This window comes from Chiloscyllium punctatum, chromosome 49 (genome assembly GCF_047496795.1).
Source record: "Chiloscyllium punctatum isolate Juve2018m chromosome 49, sChiPun1.3, whole genome shotgun sequence".
NCBI classification, from domain to species: domain Eukaryota; kingdom Metazoa; phylum Chordata; class Chondrichthyes; order Orectolobiformes; family Hemiscylliidae; genus Chiloscyllium; species Chiloscyllium punctatum.
Genome location: NC_092787.1, coordinates 33011766 through 33036151, shown reverse-complemented (window position 1 = coordinate 33036151; position 24386 = coordinate 33011766). Strand labels below are relative to the sequence as shown.

The 24386-nt window shown below is 43.0% G+C and overlaps 1 long non-coding RNA gene across 1 annotated transcript; it reads left to right on the top strand.

Moving 5' to 3' along the window:
* The first annotated feature begins 11161 nt into the window (after window positions 1–11161).
* On the top strand, window positions 11162–21906 carry LOC140469350 (uncharacterized). Its single transcript, XR_011956073.1, has 4 exons — window positions 11162–11315; window positions 14346–14423; window positions 15789–15944; window positions 21665–21906. It is a non-coding gene; the product is annotated as an uncharacterized lncRNA (long non-coding RNA).
* The last annotated feature ends 2480 nt before the right edge of the window (window positions 21907–24386 follow it).

Sequence of the window (24386 nt, the reverse complement as noted above, 5' to 3'; positions counted from 1 at the left end):
CGTTCCAGTCCCCAAATGTTTGATGACAATGCCCCGTAAATGCGCCCGAACCCAAAGGTACCATCCCATACGACTTAAGGCATGTAAAAACTATTGGAAGACTACTACTCACTCACCTCCATCCTGGGTCCAAACTGTCTTTCCAGGTAGAACTGATGTTCAACTGCTCCTCTCCAAACTAGTTTACTTTATCCAGTGGTTCCGATGAGGTCTACTCGTCATCAGTGAGGGCAAGAGTAAACTGAGGCCACATTACACTAAGCATCTCAGCCTGGCCTGCAGGAGTCGTCCTGACCTCCTAGTCGTTGACTGTTGTAATTCCTTTTCCAGCATGCCAATCGTTCACGTCCTTCTTTGCCACAGTGTATCTGGCTACAGATTGTGGGAAACGGCACCTCATCCTCTGCTTGCGGAGAATATGGACTGAACACGCAGCATTGAGTTCCCTAATTTCAAATACCTTAATTTCCTATCCCCCAGCAACATTCCCAGCCCATCCCCTCCCCACTTCCATTCCACAACCAAGCATTTCTTCCAGAAAATAAACAAATGCATTGTTCCCATCAGGCCGTACCCTCTATTTGATTTCACGGGTCCTTATCACGCCACACTGCCATCCTCAACCACGACCCTGCTTAATCTATGGATCCACTTACACCCATCTCCAGAACTGAAGGAAGGTCACACCCGAAACTTTGATATCTTCATCTCCTGATGCTGCCGGACTTGCCTTGTTTTCCAAGACTCCTGCAGTTCACCATCTGCAGTTCTTTTTGTCTCTTCTGATGTCACACGTAGGCTGACTGATTTCCTCCACTAAACGAAACAGGGAGAAAACTTGTCATTATGTGAGTTTATTTAATCATTAAATTCAAATTTAATGATTAAATAAATCATTAAATTCAAATTTATCGACTATGAATGGATTGGAATCTATATACATATGGAGATGCTGCAGTTACGATATCTGTGCTTCTACCAGAATTACGTACATTTGCTTATAATTCAACGCAATTTTAGCTCAGTGGCCTGGTGGCTAAGTTGTTAGCACTACTTTCTCACAGCGCGAGAGAACCACGTTTAGTTGCAGCCTCGGACGACAGCCTGTGTGGAGTTTGCACGTTCTTCCCATGTGTGAGTAAGTTTCCTCCAACATTCAGAAGACGTGCACGTCAGGTGAATTGACCAAGCGAAATTGTCCACAGTGTTCAGGGACGTGTCAGTTAGGTGCAATCGTCAGGCGAAATGCAGAGTAATCGAGTCGGGGTATGGATCTGAATGGGATCCTCTTCGAAGGTTCAGTGTGGACTTTTGGGGCCAAGTGGCCTATTCCCACACTGTAGGGATTTCATTTTAAAAAAAGAGAAAAAAGAATTCTCCCCGTGTGTGTGTGTGCGAGTTTCCTCTGGGAGCTCTGGTTTCGTCTTTAATCCAAAGATATGGAGGGAAGGTGAACTGGATATGATAAATTGCACATAGTGTTCAAGGTTATGTAGGTTAGGTTCAAAAGTCAGGAGTAAACCTACAGCAATAGAGTAGGGAACTGGTTACTCTTCGGAGGGTCGTTGTGGTCATTTCGGCTAAATGGCCTGTTTCCACACTGTCAGCAATCTGTGAAGGATAACACTGAGCCGTGCTTCTTTAACTAAACTAACAGTAAATGGTTCAAGAGCCATATGAATTATTAATCCATATGGTCTTTGATTTTAGTGACAGGTAAGCGAAGGGTGCAAACCAAGTTTAGTAATTCTACACGGCCGATTTTTATACAATTATATTACATTCCAGCCCATCAGACTTGTGTTTTTTCGATTTCTGTGAGAAAGGCCTTTTTATGCTCAGTTTCAAAATACTGGGTTATGAAGATATTGATCCAACATTGGACACAAATGCGGTTTAGAATTTCGGAATGACAACAGGTTTATTGAAGAAACTGTTATACTGAAAGTAACATCAAGTGTGCCCAACTTGCAATATCACTCAATAAGACAGAATTCTGTCAAGAAACAAAAATCAGCTTCTCTGGTGAGTTATTGTGCATGGTCTGTTAGTTTCACAGCTTCTCCCATCCATCTCAATACCTTTTCATCCCTTTCTATCCCTCTAATTTGTTCTCCATCCCTCGTTGTCACTCTCTCTCAGACACTCCCAATTGCCATTTTGCATCGCCATCTCAACTCTTTAAAGCACAGTCTCCTTTCAAACCCACAGTTGCTTCTTCCTGTGTCTTTCTTCACCCTGCCTGTGTGATCTCTTCATCCTTTGATCTCTCCTAATCTGTTACCGATCATGCTCGATCTATCCACATCCATATCTGTACTGACTTCTTCCTGATCAATTTCTGTGCCAGCATGTGCTCGATGTTATTCTCTTTCTAAATTACAATAATCTCTGATCTTTGTTTCCCCTTATTTAAAATCTTACGCCCATCTGTTTTAGGCTCAGTTATGCACAATATTATACAACATCAGACTGATAGTCAATATTGTTAAATCCGAATAACCATAAGCCTCAGAGTAGGGTGAGACGATTTCCAGCTCCTCTACGTATTATAGGGACTGGAAAACACAGTTTTCCTCCTGAAAAGAATTATATCAAACGATTTTTCTTGGCACAGTGACTCAATGGTTAACACAGCTACTTCACTGTGCAAGACACGTCAGTTCAATTTCATCCTCAGGTGACCACACAAAGTTTGTACATTCTCCCTGTGTGTGCATGGATTTCCTCTGAGAGCTCCGATTTTGTCCCACAGTACAAAGATGTGCACAGAACGTGGGTTGTACGTGGTAAATAGCCCATAATATCCAGGGATGTGCAGTGTCGATGTGTTAGCCATGTGAAATGCGGGCTACAGGTTTTGGGTAGCTGGATTGGACATTCTTTGGAAGATTAGTGTGGATTCTGTGGACCGAACGGCCTGTCTCAACACGAAAGGTATTTGGTTATACTTATTCTGATCGCCAGGCTCACAGGTAAAACCTGGTAAGAATTGATGACTGTCCACTCCCATCTCTTGGCCAGAAGCCTTCTTCTCAACAAAAACACTCAAGGCAAATCACAATTTGTTAACCCTTTGAAGATACAAACAAAAATACAGAAGTTGCGCATTTATCCCTTCGAGCTTGCATTGCCAATCGATAATTTCACAACTCACACACCTTTATCCTCATATCGATATTCCTGGATACTTCTGAATATCCCTGCTTTTCTTTCACTTCATTGGTCATCAAGAATTTTTTAAAAATAATTTATTAACCTTTGATGCCCAGAATTCTGAAGACTCACAACTACCACTGATAGAACAAAAAACACCACATTTTTGAAATATACATGCCCCGTTTTGTTAAACTAGGACTGAATGCTAGAAATTAACAAAGCAAACTCATTGCGGATACAACGCAATCTAAAGCAATGCAACACTGTGCACAGAGTAACTCACTTTGCTCAAATTTTAAGCACAACAAGGAGTTGTGAAATAAATCAATTTGAACTGCTATCAAGAACATACAGAGCTCACAGCGACTTTCAACATCAGCAATTTACAAAGGAGATAACCAGGAATTTGAACAACTGCTAGAATTAGCTAGTGACTGCGCTCTAACTCACCAATTACTGCATGTTCCATTTCTTAGATAATAAGATGTTTTAATTAGTATGGAACTGATAGCCCAACAAGATCCTCTGAACTGACCCATTCAATGGGCCCTGGAATACAATTGAAATACATCCTCACTAACATGGCTGTGCATCTCATCATTGATATTTGTTGAACTCACTTAAGCAAAAACATTACATCAGCTGCTATGATACCGTTTTCAAAAACATGTTATAACTGCAACAACGTATACTTTGTTCAAATATTAAACCTCAACTGTTAAAATGTAGCAGTACTACCAAAAACCATGATTTCCGAAGAAGTGTGACTGTACATGCAACGTTAACTATGGTTACTCTCTCGAGATGCTGCCAACCCTGCTGTTTCTTTCCAGTGTTTGTTGGGTCTTTTTCTCCCATAAACGCAGATTCTTCTTTTTAACCTGCTATCTTCAGTCATGGAGAAAGAAAAACTCAAAAAAAAAGAAAAACTCTGCAGCAGCAGAGAGAATACACAAGTTTTTTTTCAGCAAAAGGGGCAGATCTCTTTGCAAATCCCAACCCAAATTAAAGTGACGGGAAAACTACAAACCTGTTTCGCGGTGAGCCTGAGTCCACCCATACATGCTGCTTTTGTTTAATTCAACAAAAGGCAACAATTCAAGGATCTCAATGCTGTTTATCCACTGTTTCTGAAGCAGACATTGCAACAACATTCTGGCAAAATAATTTTCCCAAGAGTATCAGTACATAGTTGTCAGATTAGATTTCCGACAGCATGGAAACAGGACCTTCGGTCCAACAAGTCCACAGCGACCATCCAAACTTTAACTGAAACGGACTCATTCCCGTACCAAATAATTACCCCTGACTAAGGCACATAACACGATGGGCAATTTAGCATGGCCAAAACACTTGACCACTACATCTTTGGATTGTGGAAGGAACTGGAGCACTCAGAGGAAACTCCAGCAGACATGGAGGGAAAGTGCAATCTCCACATAGACAGTCGCCCGAGGAATGAATCAAACTATCTTCAAAGCACAATCAGCAATGCTTACTAGGTGGGATACTTCCTCAATAATACTCATAGCATTCCTGGCAAATTACCTGTCTTCTTTGGCAACACTTAAAAATCCTCTACCTCGAATGTCTGTGCACAAGTCGCAGCTGGAAATAGTTTACAGAATAATCAATATTGTTTAGACAGCACCTTCCAAACTCATACTGTCTATCGTCTACAAGAGCAAGGACAGTAGATATTTCAGAACATCATCTCAGGATCCGCACTAAGCCTTCATCAATCTCATTTGCCAAAAGAAAATCTCTTTCTTAACCATCACTGAATGGGGAAATGCTATGGCTTTGACAGGTGCATTTTATGCTTTTTTTTAAAACAAGTGGAAGTTGAGAAGAATTGGCGAGTGTTCTACCTGAAGCCTACAAAAACAAAGTGTTTATGAGCCCTTGTATTTATTTTGATGCAAGAGAAGAAGCCAGATGTGTAATGGTGTCCCACAAAATCGCAGTTTTAGTTTCAACTTTCTGTAGCTGTTGTGGTTGTGAAAGCTACAAGTCTCTCTCTCTCTCTCTGTTTCTCTCTCATTCTCTCTCTTTGTCTGCATCTCCCTCCCCCATCTCTCTCCTTCTCTCTCCGTCTTTTTGTTTGTTCCAGTTCAAAGTTGAGTTCCTCTTTCGGCTGCTACAGCTGCAAGTGAGACAATCAATGCAACTGAATTAGAAATTTTCCCACGTATGATGCTAATGAGGCATTTCTGCGTTTGAATTGCTAATGGTAATTGTTTTGTGGGGATTAAAACTAGGTCAGCCAGGTGAACTTCATATAATATTATTTAATATGAGTTAGCCAGGGATTATTGGCTGACAGATATAATTAAAGTGTGGGAGTTTCTTTCCTCTCTGAGAGCTGTCTCTGAGGAAGCCGAACTTATGTCAAGTGTTACGCACTTGCCAGAAAGAGTTCATGGGTAATGGGATGCCGACCTCTATGGAGTAATTTCAATGCACAGAAAAGAAAAAAAAAGTGTGACTGAAACATTGGCTCGCAATAATAGTCATTGATTGCAGTAAACATTTCAGGCATCCAGCCAATATTTAGAAAACTGAACACATTAGATCCAAAAGTTTAAAAATTGGCCAAGCATGTCTTAAAATAGGTTCTTGTTTCTGATGCAGTTTTGCTAGTTCCAAAGTCATCCTGAGTTTGGACGACACTCTGTCATTTTAAATCTTACCTTTCCAATATCTGCTCTTTATGGCTTTCAGAGATACATTGTCAAGACATTAACACGTTTTAGGACAAAACAAGTTTGTCCATTCCACATGGGAAACAAAATGACAGCTTTTCCAACAGAATGAGGGGCTGTGGGGGTGGGGGAGATTTGAACGGATTTGATGTTATCGTTGTCAATGTGAGTTCACGCAGTAGCATCTCCCATGAATATTTTCACCTTGTCCTCTGGATATCATTGCTGGTTAGAAACGTAATTCACTCGCGGTATAAAGTTTTGCAAACAGACGACATTGCAAATGGATAGGGATCATCGAAACATCTGTTAGCAATTCTCATGCGAATGACTTAACTCTGAGTGAGAGTTTTAATCCCGCAGTGCCTTACTCGGCCATGCACATTGAGCGCTGTCGCATTGCTTATGTCCACAGGCAGATCCAAACCAAGGCAGCCAACTGCGGATGCACTGCTCCAGCAAGCAGCCTCACTCAGAAACAGACTTGCAGGCAATGATTCCGGTCGTTTCAGCTCCAGCTAGACTGAAACCAAATGTAATGGCCTCGATGTCTCCAGATCGTTGGCTGACACTGAATAAACAGCAGTGAACTGCTAAACTCACATTATAAATTGGCATTGCTAATCACAGTCCGCATTAAAACCAGGGGATTATAATTTGGATCTCTTCAGAGCTGCTTCCAGCACTTTATAGAGCGAAATGTTCAGTTTCCTCTGAAATCCTGTCCTTTTGTTTTCTCACGGCCATTCTTACCAGGTTTGCTAACACTGCGCACACTGCCATTCTAGCTAAATCGTCTATGTATATGCATGGTTGAATGACCAACACACCGCCCCTCGACCCCAATGATCTCAGTTGTGAAGCTCCAGTGTGGATTGATTCCTCCTCTGCATGAAATGTTGCCCAGGATCAGAACATCGTCCACTCGATCTTTCTCCCTCTCACGCCATCTCTTTGGCCATATCTTTGTCCGTTATACCTTTCTGTTTCTGCACTAATGGGCATGTGGCACTTTGCATCATCCTAAGATCACTGCATTTGAGATCACACTGTTGCACTTGCTTCCCAACACGCCGCTGTCTGCCTCTAGGTCCTCACCCTTGTTTTGCACACATGTTGTTGGTGCCAATGTGCCCGACGACCATTGAATAGCCACTCTGAGAAATCCTCTCACCTAACACCGAGAAAATCGCACATCCTCTTGCACTTTAGAGGTAAACTTGGAAACCTCTACTCCTCCCCTTACAATTGGTTCACGACTGTATTTCCAACACATTTTCACATTTCCCTCTGCAGCGGAGTCAACGGGTTTCAAGCAATTGTCTGTTAGTACCGCCTTCATCCCAAAGGCCCACTCGTCATCCATAAAAATAAAAATCGTTTCTCTGTTTCTCTGGGGAATGTCCATAGTGGGATAGTGTTCCTGCTGAGTCCCCTCTCTCTGTCAAGAGGACAACCATCTCCTTTGCTTCCCGGGAATTCCTATCCTGTCCTCATAGCTTCATCCCCATCACCCATTGGTATTATCCCTGATTCAGTCTGCCTCACCGGTAACGAACTGTATTCCCAGCCCTGGCTCCCGTTAAACCTGTGCTCTGAAGAGCTGGGACTGGAGACACCACCTGTTTCTTTGGTGGGTCCGAGGGCATGGTATTATTTCTGCTTTTAATCCCATAGTACAGGAGGAGCACCCAAAGATTTGAGCTCACCTGGCCTGCCTTATGAACCTCAATAGCCTGTATTGCAGTATTCTGCTCGACAACATTGTCTTTTTCCAGTGTGAATACTGATGGAAAATATTAATTTGGCGCCACTCCTGTCTCCTCATACGCAATGCAAAACTTTCACTGCTGTCCTTCACTGACCCTAAGCTTATGCAGTATTTCTTTTATTTCTGAAATAGGTTTAGAAAGTTTTAGGTTCTCCTTAATGTTACCTGGCAAACACTTCTCATGTCCTCTTCCAGCTCGTCTTTGCTCGACCTTTAGTTCCATTCTAGCTAAGTTGAAACTCTCAGTGCAATAACTGAGCCTTAACGTCACATCCTCACACCAGCCTCCGTCCCTCTCAGGACAAGTGATTCAACTTGTTCAGTTAACCACGAATCACTCGCTTGACCACTTCCTCCCTGCCTGGCAAGTGCAGACCTATCAAGGATACGAATTTGCTCATCCTTAATCAAGCTCCGCATTTCATTTGTGCCCATCTCCTGTAGCTTCTTTACCCATTCTATGCATCCTAAATCTTGCCGTTCCCATCCTAATTGCCTTTCCCTGAGTTATAACTCTTGTCCTGCAGCACATAATATTCCTTTTCTATTGCTAAAATAAACGGAACCGAATTGCAATCATTATCACCAAAGTGCTCATCTATCTTCACAACTAATACCTGGTTAATTACCTAATACCAAATCCAATTTAGCCTCACATCTTGTTGGCCTGTCCAGATGCTGTGTCAGGAATCCCTCATGCCTGCATTAGACAAAAACTGAACGACCTAAAGTGCTCGAATTACACAGTTTCCAGTCAATATTTGGAAATTTCAAGTCCCCAATAACAAGTAACATGTTACTTTCACTGCTATCCAGAATCACCTTTGTAATCTTTTCCAGTACGTCACTGGAACTTTTCGGTGGCTCATAGAATACTCCCAACCTCTTCTTTTCTGTTTCAGCCCTCAGCCGACAAATCTCAGTAGTCGAGTATTCATCAAATGTCCGTTCTGTTATCGTAATATTGTGCTTGACAAATAATGCCACACTTCGCTCTCTTTCATTACATACCTATTCTGACGCTGGAACCTGCAACATTCATTCCTGACACTGCTCTTTTCCACATCTCCGAAATGGTCATAACATCGAAATCACAGATCCGACCTCATGTTGTAAGTTCGCACGCCATAATCTTTTCGTTGTCGTTGATACCTATGTGGAACAAGTCTTGAGATCGTTCCCCCCTCCCCCCCAACCCGAGTAAGAATTCCAAAACCACGATCGGAGTCAACCAGAACCTTGGCACCTTGGAGACAACATGTCCACTTTAAGTCTCTCTCCTTTCCACAGAAACTGCTATCTGTCTCCCAGCTATGGAGTCGTTTATAAATGATGCTCTTCTCGCCCCCCCCCCCCACCCCTTCCGTACTGAGCAACGTGGTTAGACTCTGTGTCAGAGATCGGAAACGCCGAGGTTACCTTTAGGAATTCATCCCCTCACAGTATCAGTAACCACTCTGAAGAGTCGCGATTGCTGGTTTCTCTTCCACAAAATTTCAGTGACAGTCAAATGTAGCAAAGCAACACCTCAGGGTAGAAACCGCAACAGTGAACAAGGCTCCCCTTATGGCACCTCTTTCAAAGGCCTTTGAAAATCTGTGCAAGGCATCGAGTCATGCAGAACGGGAACAGAACCTTGAGCCCAACCAGTCCATTCCAACCATAATCCCAAACTAAACCATTCCCACCTGACCAATCCTGTTCAGAGTCTTTTGAAACTTTACTTATTCATGTATCGATCCACATGTCTTCTGAACGTTGTATCTGTACCCATAGCTAAGACTTCCTTTGGAAGTTAATTTCTCCAATGAACCACTTGCTGGTTAAAAAGAATACCCCTCATGTTTTTGTAAATTTGCTCCACTCACTTTAAAAAAACTCTCTTCGTATTCAGATCACCCACCATTTGGAAAAGTAACCTGCCATTTATCTTAGCTGTGCCCCTCATGACTTAAAGAGTTGTTCAAGGTCACCCTACAACCTCCGAGGCTCCAGTGAAAAAGCTCCCATCCTCTCTTTGCTACTCAAACACTCCATGTCCAGCAAACCCCTGGTAAATCGCTTTGGAAATCTCTCAACCTTAATCATATACCCACTTATGGACGATGGCCAGGACGTCACACATTTCTTCAGGAAAAAACATCCACCCGTACCCTTGTTACACCGTCCTACGACACTGCCCAAAGCCCTATATATGTTTTTATAAGCCTTGCCCTCGGTTGTTTTACCAAAATGCAATGCATTGTGTTTATGCAAATCAAACTCTGGATGTTCAGCCTCTCAATCTTCTCCATTCATGATGTTCCACGCCCACAATTAAGCACTTACACCTTCTCTCTCTATTATCCTCTATATATATATGTGTTGTTTGTACACAATAACGCGTAAATTTTCAAATCCAATCGCTTTCTGTGGCACTGAAATTCACAGACTCATATTTTCCCTGGTTGAAAGGAAAGCGAAAGAAACACATTTACGTTCCCATCAGATCTGTTGTTGGTAACGCTTGTCTTGCTCTTCCCTTTGTCCAAGAATTAACATAGCTCATTGCTGCTTTCCTGAGTTCCCCCTCCATCGTTTGTCTGAGCTAAGAAATTGCAGTCAGCTTGGCCTCTTGCGTTAGATATCTGCGACTTACAGCAGGCAATGTGCATCACTTAGCGTTAGTCAGGAGTTATATTTTGAGATCCTCTGACAAAATAGCAAATTTATTGCAGTTCCATTTTCGCTTTCAGAAATTGCCTCAGTCCACGTTATGGTTAACCTGGCAGCAACGGAATAAAACCACGTCACAAGTGAGTCATCAACATGTGAACAACTCCATTCTTCTTCAGAACGTTTTCTCTGTTTGCAACTGGAAATGATTTCACTATCATCGGTAGTACTTGCGGCAAATACGTAAACATGGAGGGCGAATTTTGCAAATCAGATTCACAGATGATTTCGAATGCACAGCATGAATTATGGCTGTCCCGAGTCAGAGATTCCTCCCTTATAAACTTAGAGTTGGAAAATGTATGGAGATTAGAGTTGTGATATGGCTGGGAAAGGTCGCAATAAAAATGGGAGAGCTGTAACAAAGTGCTTCGGATTTCTCCTTCACAGTAGAATAATGTTTGCTCTCCATCTGAGCAAATGTTTTTCCGTATGCGAAATGAATATGGGTGCACTGTGTTTCCTTCAATGTGTCAACTCCCAAACCCATGTCATTGCCAGTCACTGATAGTAGGAACAGCCAGTTCTCTGGGTCAGTCACCTCCCTGTCTTCAGATCCGCAACCGACTTCCTCGATGGGATCGTTGACTGATTTTTTTTTGGCACAGGGTACGCCCCTTGAGGGAAATGCACACCATATCCAAACGGGAACTCTGCTTCTCTCTTTCTTTATTCAAGAATGTATGATCTTAATTTCTAGGTAGTGAGAAAATGTGGCGCAATTTTCAACCCAGACAAACGAAGATGAATCTGTCGGTCTCAGGGACGGTTGTCTTGGACACAAAGCAGCGCTCCTATTGGGCGCCTCACCTGTTTTGCTGTGCTCGCTATTCTGTCATTAGACAGTGAACCCTTTGTTCAGGGCTGTTGCCTGTTGTATAAAAACAGGGGTTCATGTGGTTCCGATAGTCAGAAAACAGCGATGGCTCTCTTTGTGCTCCTGCTCCTTTTCTGTTTAATTCGAGGTAAGATGCGGACTTCTTTGTAAAATTTTCCTCTTTTGTACATTGACAGAGAAAATGAATGCTGAGTAGGTGTCTAGGAAACGCCTTGACAAACAGCGGTTGTCACTTCCCACTGCTCTGATGCTGATGGGAATTCACCACTCTTTTGCTGCTCAAAGTGCAATCTGAAAGGTTCCCTGTCAGTGACAGCGATGGGAAAGTTGCATTAAGTTAACGGTTCTATAAGATGGTTAGATGTTTGCATTCATATAATGTGAAATTCTGAGAGAGCTCATATCCCGGTAAAGCTGCCTTGGTTGCGTGAAAAGAGAGAAATTGATTAAGCTTAATTGCAACTCATCGATTTAAGCGGGGCTATCGACAAAATTGCACTTATTCTGAGGAAGTGAGAGGTCAGAGGCCGTGTCAGAATGGGACAGGGCGTGGGATCCTCTCCACAACTGAACCCTACATTGCCCACGAGGGGATATATTGTGGATTCTGAAAGTCGTCAACGACAGAGAAAGTGCGGGATGCCCTGCGGCAGATATGACGGACCAAATGGGCTCCCTTTACACTGTTATGAATTAAAAACAACCAAAACTGCTTTATAAAATCAGCTGGTCTCGTAACATCCGCAGAGACAGAAAGCCGAGTTAACAGTTCATAACTGATACGTATGTCATTGATCTGAAACCTTGTCAAAACTGTCGACAATGCAGTCAATAGTGACAAGCACTCTTGTATTTCTTTCGACATAAGGGGTTATGAGAACTGTGCCTAACACCTATCCTGATTCCACTTCTGGGAGAGATAATATATGCCCTTATGGCGCGGTTTTACCAACAGCATTTCAGCAAAGTAAAGTTTCGTTATGACCTGAACAGTCTCTCTGGAAGCATTTTCCAGTCCAGAATCTGTTGAAACTTTAGCAGCCACAGGTCCTGTGGACAGTTGTGTCCTTATGCAGGAGAGACAAGAAACACACATGGGTGGCACGGCCTCACAGCGCCAGAGACCTGGGTTCAATTCCTGCCTCATGCGACTGACTGTGTGGAGTTTGCACATTCTCCCCGTGTCTGCGTGGGTTTCCTTTGGGTGCTCCGGTTTCCCCCCACAGTCCAAAGATGTGCAGGTCAGGTGAATTGGCCATGCTAAATTGCCCGTAGTGTTCGGTTAGGGGTATGGGTGGGTTGCACTTCGGCGGGGCGGTGTGGACTTGTTGGGCCAAAGGGCCTGTTTCCACACCGTAAGTAATCTAATCTAATCTAATCTAAACATCAGTACAAATGGCACAAAGAATCCTGACCGTTCAGGTTTGAGTGTCCCATACTGAAAATCGCCACAAGATATTGTGATTATTCAGATGGTGTACTAAGGGGAATGGTATTACACCTCGACGCAATTCTGGATTGTCCTATCCTTCTGGATCCTCCAACTCAATTCTCTCCAGCCAACAAGAAAATCTTTGTTTCTTCCACCTCTGAGCTTACTTTTACAGTTAGCTTGAAAGAGAGGGGGAGAGAGAGAGAGAGAGAGAGAGAGAGAGAGAGATAAAGGCGAAAACTAATTCTGAAATCTTTTTGAAGGACCTTGCTGCCCAGTGTTGCCCTTCTCAATCCTAATTCTATTTCTAACAGCCCAATTCGGTTAATCTGATTAGCCAGTCATGGCCAACGCTCGCTGAAGCATGTCTTGAGGGAAGCATTATTGGAAATGCCTGTAAAATGACTCGATTGCTCTGTGCAGGACGAAATGTGTTCTGAAGAGGGTACAGTGGACCCGAAACATTGACCACACATTCTCTGACTCCACAGCTGCATCCAGAGTTGCTGAGTTTCTAAAGCAATTTCACTGTATCATCTGCACGGGTCTTGAAATTACATGCACTCCTGAAGATACACAGCGAGGGAACCACTTTTGTGCTCTTTAGTCTTTTTTTAAAAAATTGTCCATCGCGCCCACTCTGCACTCAATTAAAATATGAAAACTGGTTCATTCATTGTCTGCAGGGAAGCATTCCCTATTTAATCAGAATCTCTTCCATGTCTCTGAATTTTTGTTTGGTCAACAATGTCATGTCAACTGTGTGAGAACATCTCCCTTAAGCTCCAGTCGCAATGGAGGGAAGGTGTAGACATGGAAACACTGCAGCAGGAAGTCTGCACCTCGCTCCTTCATGAGTCCAATTTGGTGGTGAGTTTCAGTAAGAATGAGATGAAAGGTGCTGGGAAAAAACATAACGGGAGGAAAATGAGCTTATTTAAGGAAATATATCGTTCCCTTGAAGGCATTTCAGGGAAGGTAGACCAGGGTCCCTTAGTATGGAGGAATTGATTAATGACCAAACACTAAACAGGTTGGGAGGTGAGGTGTTGGCAAGACAACCCAGGGTGGATTTACACAGTTTATGCTAATGCCTGGGGAATGCTGTCGAACAGAGAGACCAAGGGGTGCAGGTACATATTTACTTGAAGTGACGTCACAGGTACACAAGGTGATGAAAATGTCTTTTTCGTGCACGTCCCTACTTCGGTCAGAGCATTGAGTGCAGGAGATAAGATGTCATGTTAGAGCTGTATGACTCTTTGGTGAGACCACTTTTCGTAAACTGTGCATCATTCTGCTCACTCTGTTGCAGGAAGGATAATATTAATTTTGAAAAGGAGCAAAGAAAGATTTACAAGGTTGTTACCGAGACTGGAAGGTATGAGTTATAACGCGAGGCTGGAGAGGTTGGGAAGTTTTTTTCCTGGAGTTTAAGAGGATGAGTGGGTACCATAAAGAAATGTAGTAAATCATAAGGTGCAAAAATGAAGCAAATCGCCGTTATCATCTCTATGGTCTAAAAATCAGACAGCGTAATGTTAAGGTGAGTGGCAAAAGACTTAAATGAGAAGAGAGGGGTAACCTTTTCATACAAAGGCCGGTGCGTGTATGCAGCGAACTAGTCGTGGAAGTGGTGGAGACTGGTACAATTCGAATATTCAAATGCATCTGCATGGAATCAGCTGAACACTTTTCTCTCTTGTCCACATCTTGTTCTGACAGTGCATGGATTTTGTCAAAGAGCACATAACGTTGATCACTAAAGCCGTGAAGATTCCAGGCACTTATGATCTGTGTGGGGTGAGTATCACAGAGTGGTCATTCACCACACTATTTGACTCTGATAGCCAGCAATTGTAGTCCTCCTATTTCACCGCTCTGTGTACGTCAGAGAGAGAGAGAGAGTGAAGGTAATCTCGCAATTCACTTAAGGGAATGCAGAGAGTCAGTGGGCCAAATTGTGCCTTTGCTCTCTGCTCCTTCACCTTCAGGAACTTTCTCTTCTCAACCTCTGTATCAGTCACAGAGTGTGCACGAGAAGTTCAGTCATCCCATTGCAGTTTTCTGCTCAGGCAGAGCCTGAGAGTTTGGCCCCTGTCCCTTATGGTAAAGATTACCCCCAACCACAACTCCCCTACACACACACACACACACCCTCTGTCACATACACGCTCTCACGTCCTCTCCTGAAACCCACACTCTCTCACACGCACTCACATACACACACTTGCAGACACACGCAACTACTCTTACACACTCATACACAACTCATTCGTGCACGCACTCTGAATTGAACCGACATGCAGTTGCTTACTTACACTCTCGATCACACACACACTCACACGAACATGGACACTCACGCATGCCATATACACACAGAGACACACCAGCATATACACACTCACTCACACGAACACAGATGCACAAACACGCACACAAGCAGGAAAGAAGGGTGTGTAGATTTTATGGAATTGACTTGCACAAACCGCAGTAGACGCTCCATAAATTTTCAGATTGAAATATGAGAGAATTTGCCTCGTTAAAGGAGAGATGAGGCCTAAGTGCAGACATGTGCTGCGAGTCAGCAAATGATACTGTTGAAAGGTGAGTGAGGTTCCAGGATTTGAATGGTTTTCTCCTGTTCCTGAGTTTTACTCGTGGAGATGAAGAGTTGGTGTTACACCAAGTGGGAGAGGAAACATGAAAGACAAATTGATATTCTTCATGATGAAAATTGGATACGAAATTGAGCGATGCTTCTAATTAAATAAGTCCAGCCGATCGAAGGAAAAATATGTTATATCATAAGAATATTTCATCAGGGAGGAAGCTGTACAGAGAGGGAGCTGTGCTTTTTAAAGGATTTGAAGGTGTTGTCAAGATGAATGAGAAAGCTTATTTTAGAATGAGAAGTGAGGGCTCAGATCCAGCGCTTGAGAGTTAAATGTTAGCCAGGAAATACCAAATCAGAAAAGGAAGAACAGCAAAGAGGGTACATGAGATGTCATTGGCAGATTCGATAAAGGAAAAGTGTAAGGTTTTCTATAGGTGTATCAGTTTAAAGAATGGCAACAATAAGATTAGGGTCAATCAAGGATAGTCGTAGGAAGTTGTGGGTGGAGTCAAAGGAGATAGTCGAAGAGCTAAATGAATATGTCTCCTCAGGAAACATGTTGTCATGGAAGAAACTGCGATACAGGCTAATAGACAACAGGGGATCGAGATTCTTAAGGAGGAGGTGATCGCAATTTTAGATACTGTGAAAACCAGTATGTCCACTTGACCGAATGGGATTGATTCCAGGATTCCCTGGGAAGCCAGGTAGGAGATTGCAGAGCCTTTGACTTTGATCTTTATGTCGTCATTGTCTGTAGAATTAGTGCCAGAAGATTGAAGGATTGCAAATGTTGTTCCCTTGTTCAAGCAGGGTAATAGAGACAACCATTGCAATTATAGAGAAGTGCGCCTTATTTCGGCTGTGGGTAAAGTCTTGGAAAGGATTGTAAGAGATGTTATTTACAATCATCGAGAAATGAATAAATTGATAAAATATAGGCAATACGATTTTGTGAAGTGTAAGTCGTGCCTCACCAAATTTATTGGGTTCTTTGAGCAAGTGACCGAAAAGGTGGATGATGGTAAGGCGATTGATGTGGTGGATATGGATTCCAGAAAGGTGTTTGGCAAATTCGCTACCGTGGCTATTGCATAAAATGCGGAGGTGAGGCTTTGAGAGTGATCGGGCGGTTTGAATCAGAAATTGGTTAGCTGCAACAAACACAGAATGTGATTGATGGGAAATGTTGATTTTGGAGTTCAGCTACTAGTGTGCACGGCAATTATCTGCTTTGCAGCAACAGCTGATTTTCATTTTTTTCACGAATGACCTCAATGAGGGCATAGCGTCATGAGTTAGTAAAGTTGTGGAAGATCCTGTGGTCGTTAGAGTTGTGGATAATGCTGAAGGATGAAGTAACACAAATGCAGGAAACTGTGCTAATGGTACGATGCTTGGTAGTGCAGACGAGTAGAGAGATCAAAGTTTCCATGAATGTTTATCCATGGGCGTAGCTACCCAGGTTAAGAGGGTAGCTCAGAAGGCAGACGGTGTGGTAGCTTTTATTATTAGAGGGACTGCGTTTCAGAGCAATGAGGTGATGCTGCAGGTGTACAGAACTCTGGTGAGGCTGAAAATTGCAGTATTGCTTACAGTTCTGGTTAGAACATGGATGTGGAAGTTATGGAAAGGGTTCAGAGGACATTTACCAGGATGCTGCCTGGTATGGAGGGAAGGTCTTACGAGGAAAGGCTGAGGGATTTGAGGCTGTTTTCGTCAGAGAGAAGGTTGAGAGGCGACTTATTGAGACGTATCAGAGAGTTAGATTGGGTGCACGGTAAGAGCATTGGTATGTGTATGGAATGAGCTGCCAGAGGAAGTGGTGGAGGCTGGGTAATTGCATTATTTTAGAGGCATTTGGATGGTACATGAATAGGAAGGGCTTGGGGCAAATGGACCAGGTGCATGCAGGTGTGACTAGATTGGGTTGGAATATCTGGTCGTCATGGACGGGTTGGACCAATGAGTCTGTTTCCATGCTGTACGTCCCTATGAATCTGTGAATCTATGATTGTTCAAATGAGGGGGTGGAGCTTTAAAATGAGGGTTGATCGATATCGCACAGATGTCAGACGTAGTGTCTTCACTCAGACATTAGCAGGGGCGTGGAACTTTCTGCCTGCAACATTAAGGTTCTTGAAAAGTTTAAGTTAATTTAAAAGATAATTTAAAAACATCGATGAAAATGGAATAGTGCAGCTTAGATGGGCTTCAGATTGGTTTCACAGGTCGACACAACATGGAAGCCTAAGAGTCTGTATTGTGCTGTGACGTTCTGTGTTCAGTGTTCGACACACAGACATATCACATATAAGAAGCAGAAGTAGGTTATCTGGTCCCTCCAGCCTGCTACACCATTCAATAAAATCGCTGCTAATCTTTTCACGGGCAGAGTTCAAGTTACAATAACCTCAGTCACAATAACCTTAAATTCTTCAGTGTTCCATTATCGATCTATATTTGGCTTAAAATCAGACAACATAATGGATTCAACTGCTTCGTTTGGCAGGGATATTTACAAATTAACAAAGCTTTGGTGAAGAAACACTTCTTCAACTCAGTCTGCAAACTGCTTCCCTTTGTTTAATAGCAGTGCCACCTCCTTACAATTTGACTTCCTAGTGGAAAAACGTCCTTGCTTCTATCTGACCTGCTCCCTTCCGAACTTTGCATGTGACTATGAGACAACAGACCCATTTATCTAAATTCGTAAGAGTATCCTCTCAGCTAGTAAGTCTGTCCTCAGAAGCAAAAAACAAAGCAGTGAACCTCCTCTGCGTCCCGTCCAGTGCCATTATATTATTTGTCAATTAAGAAGAATAAAACTGGACACAATTCGATCCGGTGCCACATCTGCACCGGACACGGCTGCAGCATCACCTTGGTGTTTTAAATATCTATCCAACTCCCAATTAAGGAAACCTCTCCATTTCCTTTATTAATTACCTGCTGCACCTGCAAATCAATATTCTGTGACCCACGCACAACGACACCCAGGTACCTCTACATCGCAACGTACTGCAATTTTTCACCATTTATATAATAGTCTATGTTACTGTTATTCCTTTCAAAATAGATGACTTTGTGTTTACTGGCATTGTAGTGCACCTGCCGCAATCTTGCACACTTAGATAACCTGTCAGGATCCCTCTGCATTCTTTACTGTACCACTCGTTGTAGTGTCATCTGTGAAAATTGACACACAGCACTTGGCTGCCAATTCTAAATCATCGATCGTCAGAGGGAAATTGAGAAACAAACTTGTAAGGAGAAATCAGCTATCAGTAAGTATACTAGGGTTGGATATGGTAGGGATTTAATATTCCAAACATAGACTGGGACTACCATTGAGTTAAGGGTTTAAATGGAGAGGAATTCTTTAAGTCTTTGAAGATAGTTTTCTGATTCATTATGATGACGTACGTAGCAGAGAAGGTGCAAAACTTGACCTACTCTTGGGAAATAAGGCAGGACTGGTGACTGATGTGACATTGGGGGAGCACTTTGGGGCCAGCGACCATAATTCTATTAGATTTTAAATAATGGTGGAACAGGATAGACCAGATCTAAAAGTTGAAGTTCTAAATTGGAGAATGGATAATTTTTACGATATTAGGCAAGAAATTTCGATTGCTGATTGGGGGCAGATGTTCACAGGTTAAGTGACGACTGAAAAATGGGAAGCCTTCAGAATTGAGATAAAAGAATCCAGAGAAAGTATATTCCTGTTAGGCTGGAAAGAAAGCCTGGTAGGTATAGAAACTGATGGATGAATAAAGAAATTGAGAGAATGGTTTAAAAAAAAGGAAGCATATGTAAGGTATAGACAGGATAGATTGAGTGAATCCTCAGACGAGTATAAAGGAAGCAGCAGTATACTTAAAAGGGAAATCAGGAGGGTAAAAAGGGGACATGAGATAGCCTTGGCAAAGAGAATTTAGGAGAATCCAAACAGATTTTACAAATATATTAAGGGCAAAATGGTAACAAGGGAGAGCATAGGGCCCCTCAATGATCAGCAAGGTGGCCTTTGTGGGGAGCTGCAGAAAATGGGTGACATGCTAAATGAGTATTTTGCATCAGTATTTATTGCGGAAAATGAAAGGGAAGATATAGACTGTAGGGAAAACCACAGTAGGTCAAGCTATGAAACATAAAGAATATAGGGAAATAGATGGTGACATCTTGCAAAAAGTCCATATGACAGAGGAGGAAGTACTGGATGTCTTGAATCGGGTAAAGGTGGATAAATCCCCAGGAGCTGATCAAATGTCGCCAAGAACTCCGCGGGAAGCTAGAGAAGTGATTGCTGGGCCTCTTGATGAGATATTTGTGTAATCGATAGTCACAGGTGAAGTGCCAGAAGACTGGAGGTCGGCTAACGTGGTGCCACTGTTTAAGAAGGGTGGTGAGGACAAGCCAGGGAATTGTAGACAAGTGAGCCTGATGTCGGTGGTGGGCAAGTTTGTTGGAGGGAATCCTGAGGGACAGGAAGTAAATATATTTGGAAAGGAAAGGACTGATTAGGGATATTCAACATGGATTTGTGCGTGAGAAATCATCAAACGCAAATTTGATTGAGTCTTTTGTGGAAGTAGCAAAGAGGATTGATGAGGGAAGAGCGGTAGATGTGATCCATATAGTATTCATAAGGCGTTCGACGATGTTCCCCGTGGGAGACTGATTAGCAAGGTTAGAGCTCACGGAATACAGGAAGAACTAGCCATTTGGATACATAACTGGCTGAAATCTAGAAGACAGAGGGTGGTGGTACAGGGTTGTTTTTCAGACTGGAGGCCTGTGACCAGTGGAATGACACAAGGGTCGGTGCTGGGTCCTCTACGGTTTGTCATTTACAGAAATGATTTGGATGCGAGCATAAGAGGTACAGTTAGTAAGCTTGCAGATGACACCAAAATTGTAGGTGTAGTGGACAGTGAAGAGGGTTACATCAGATTACAACAGGATCTTGATCAGACGAGCCAATGGGCCATCCGAGAAGTGTCAGATGGAGTTTAATTCAGATAAATGCGAGGTGTTGCATTTTGGGAAAGCAAATCTTAGCAGGACTTATACACTTAATGGTAAGGTCATTCAACTTTGCTGCTGAGCAAAGTTACCTTGGAGTGTAGGTTCATAGCTCGTTGAAAGTTGAGTCAGAGGTAGATAGGATAGTGAAGAAGGCGTTTGGTATGCTTTCCTTTCTTGGTCAAAGTACTGAGTCAAGTAGTTGGGAGGTCATGTTGCGGCTGTAAAGGATATTGATTCGGCCACTTTGGAATATTGCATGCAATTAGAGTCTCCTTCCTATCGGAAAGATGTTGTGAAACGAGAGGGATCAGAAAAGTTTTAGAAGGATGTTGCCAGGTTTGGAGGATTTGAGCAGTCGGGAGAGGCGGGACAGGCAGGGGCTGTTTTCTCTGGAGAGTTGGAGGCTGAGAGGTGACCTTATGTAGGTTTTCGAAATTATGAGGTACACGTATATGATAAACAGGCAAAGTCTTTTCCCTGGGGTCGGGGAGTCCATAAGTAGGGGGCATAGGTTTAGTGTGAGAGAGGAATTTTATAAAATACACTTATAGGGCAACGTTTTCACAAAGAGAGTAGTACGTGTATGGAATGAGCTGCCAGAAGAAGTTTTGGGGGTGGTACAATTGCAACACTTAAGAGGCATTTGGATGGATATATAAATAGGAAGGAGTTGGAGGATTATGGGCCAGGTGCTGGCAGGTGTGACTGGATTGGGTTGGGATACCTGTTCGGTATGGACAAGTTGGACCGAAGGTTCTGTGACTCTATGACTCTATAAAAGGTAACAATTTCGCTTCCAGCACTGATCCATGAGGCACACTGTTAGTCATTGATTGCCAATCCCAAAACAGACATCGTTTTCAATTCATTCGCCAATCATCTATACAGCTCTCAAATTGTGTCATGTGAATATGCTCAAAAATATTTTAATCACGAACTAGAGCAAAAGAATAAGGTGAAACGTGTTACAACTGAAACCACGGGGTCAAAATCGAATAGTTCTAAACCTGACATTACTCGAAATGAACAATGAAGAAGTTCTTGAAAATAGGGTTAAATTATTGATATACCTTCAAACGAAAATCAAAAGGAGCTCAAACAGTTGTAACGATCACCTGCATAGGCAGATATAAATAATCAGGGAACTGATGATGCATAATGCAGATACAGAAAATGATGTTCCTTTGAAGCAACGTTCTTATAGGCTTAATACTCTAAAACAGATACAGCTTCAAAGGCGATTGTAACCATTTTCAATGACTATCTAAAAGTTGAGAACATCGACTGTAGCCCATTGCTGCTCCTATCCAGGAAAACAGCGTGGTGCTTGCTCTGTGTGGTTGACGAGAGAGTTGTGCTTCCATTAATGTCATCTTTGTGGATTTGCTCACAGGAACTGCAATTCTATCCTTGGGTTGTCTGTAGACGTATAGGTGGATGTATCGGTGAAAAATGATGACTTTCCTCCTGAGTTTCGTCCATAGAAAACCCATCCAGTGTGAAGGAGGTTTGCACAAATTCACTGCCAGTCGTTGTGTCATACATGGAATATTAATGGGCAGCAGCCTGACAGGGAACGTTAACCATTTCCAATCAACAAAACATCTGTCTTTAAAATAAAATGATATGGGCAAACTACAGGCAAAGTGAATTGCTTCCATTTGGTAAACAATGTTCGCATGGAACAGACGGGTCGAAGCATCTGTTTTGATGCTGTTTCCCTCTGAGACCCTTTGAACAATTCTCTATTCATTGACCTTAACCTTTCAGCAATAGGAGCCAAGAATTACCTCCTTCACCCTCTCCCACTTATTGTGCCTTCTGGCCAAGTTCTCATCACAGGAGACCCCAGAAAAGCACCCTTCTCCTCAAACTCAATCTTGTGATGAGGGATATTCACTGAGGTCATAACCAGACTGACAAATTGTCTGCACTTAATGCGGGTCTCTCCTCCTTTTTTGTCACTGCATTCACTCCCATAATAGCTCAGGGATAAAACTGTGCATCATCTCAACCTTGTCAACGTGATTCCAGCGTGTTCACCTAAAGGGTAAGACGCTGGTTAAATATTTATGCAAATTGGTAACCAATGGTGAAAATAGTGCCCGATGACGTCGATACCATATGCGCAGATGAGTGGGTGAATTGCTTCAAACTCCTAGCTGACTTGATCTTTCGATCTTTTTGCGTCATTTAGAGTGCTTATTTCTACGACGTCATGGCACCTCCCAGCCCCGTCTTACCTTTACAGTGTTGTCAACACCATAACATTTTACGGATGGCTTATGACTCTCAAATAAGTTCTGCATTTTCCTGACATGTCTGCATTTTGTCCATTCCTCCTTCTTTCAGAGAGCTTGCTTTTATGTGTGGCATGGCTGGATCGACCAACATTCTGCAAAACTAAAAATGCACTTCCACGGGAAGGTATCACAACGACATTGAATCAGAATGAAAAGTGATTATATATTTGCTTCGAACCCTCATTGAGGAACAGCACCAATAGTTCAGTCTTTCTGTCTGTTGTAAATTTTTATTTATGCTCATTTGCCTGCCTTTACAGTTTAGCAGTAATCACTCGCACATCACACTCACTACCGTTGTGTGCAGGTTGGATTTCAAACTAGATTATTGCTTCTCCCTTACAGTCCACACTAATCCATCCTTCTGGGTGTCCTGTGTACAGTTCTGGGCAGCACGTTGTAGGAAATGTGTTGGAGAAAGTGCAGTGGAGCGTTCACAGATCGCTTTGAAAGCGAGTTTTGAAAATGGGAGTGCTAAAATTGGAGGGGAGGGTGGAAGGCAAGAGCGGTTTAGATAGAGGATTTCAAGACTATGAAATCTCAGCACAGAATAGCCATTAAAACCTTGTCTATCTTTCTTTAAAAGGCCAATGAGTGAGATGGCTCAGTTTTATAATTATTTTCAACGGATGTTGTTGAGAGAATAACTCTCGCATCCAGCCAGTAGGTGCGTGGTGGAATGTTGTATCTGGAAATGTTGGGAAGGCACGTTCTCTTGAGTACATTCAGGAGAATGCTTTGGATGGGAAGTCAAAAGTAATAATCCTGAGTCATGCTGACATCACTGCTTTTGGGATGCAAAGCTGTACTTGCTGCCTGATACCAAACCGTCTGCTTTGAGCGCCATGTCCCTAATGTTATACACACCTTGTTGGTGTGAATGTACCCCTTTACTATTGGCTGTTCACCTTCTCCCTGAACCAAACAGTAGGGGTTTTATAACCTCAGGGCTTCTGTATAATTGGATCATATCTTTCGACACTTCTTACCTTTCCCCCTGTCCAGCAGAAACTAACATGATCATCGATCTTGATTGACGGTTGCTGCTCCTCCTTCCCTCGACAGCCTATTGGCAATCGAACAGGATCTAAGGCAGTATCTTTTTCTATAGTGTATGGCCAGAACCTGGCAGTATTCCTGCCTCCTCATCTCACTATTGCACTCACCTTCCTGCCCATGCAATCCGATATCATTGTTTTATTGCTACCCCTCTCCAACCTCTGCAAAAATCGCAACATCCACCGACATTTCTGCTATCTACAAATGGAGCACATCACTAGTGATGTATTTCCTTCCACTCCACTATCTGCTTTCCGCAAAGACCGTTTCCTCCACGACCACCATGTTAGGTTCACGCTTTGTAACAAACCGCTCTCCCCTCCTGTCACCTTCCCCTACCACCGTAGGAATTGTAAAACTTGCGCCCACTCCTCCCCCTCACCTCCGCCCAAGATCCCAAGAAGCCTTCCATACCCATCAACGTTTCACCAGAGCTTCTACACATGTCATTTACTATATCCGTTGCTCACAATGCAGTCTCCACTACACTGGGGAGACTGTATGCCTTCTGGCAGAGCGCTTCAGAGATCTTCGCCGGGACACCCGGACCAATCAACTCCAACGCCCCCTTGTCAAACACTTAAACTCTCCTTCCCACTCTGCCAGGGACTTGCAGGCCCTAGGACACCTCTATTGCCACTCCCTCACAACCCCACGCCTGAAGGAACAACGCCTCATCTTCAGCCTCGGGAACCTTCAACGCCAGGGCATTGATGTGGATTTCACCATTTTCCTCATTTCCCATCCTCCATT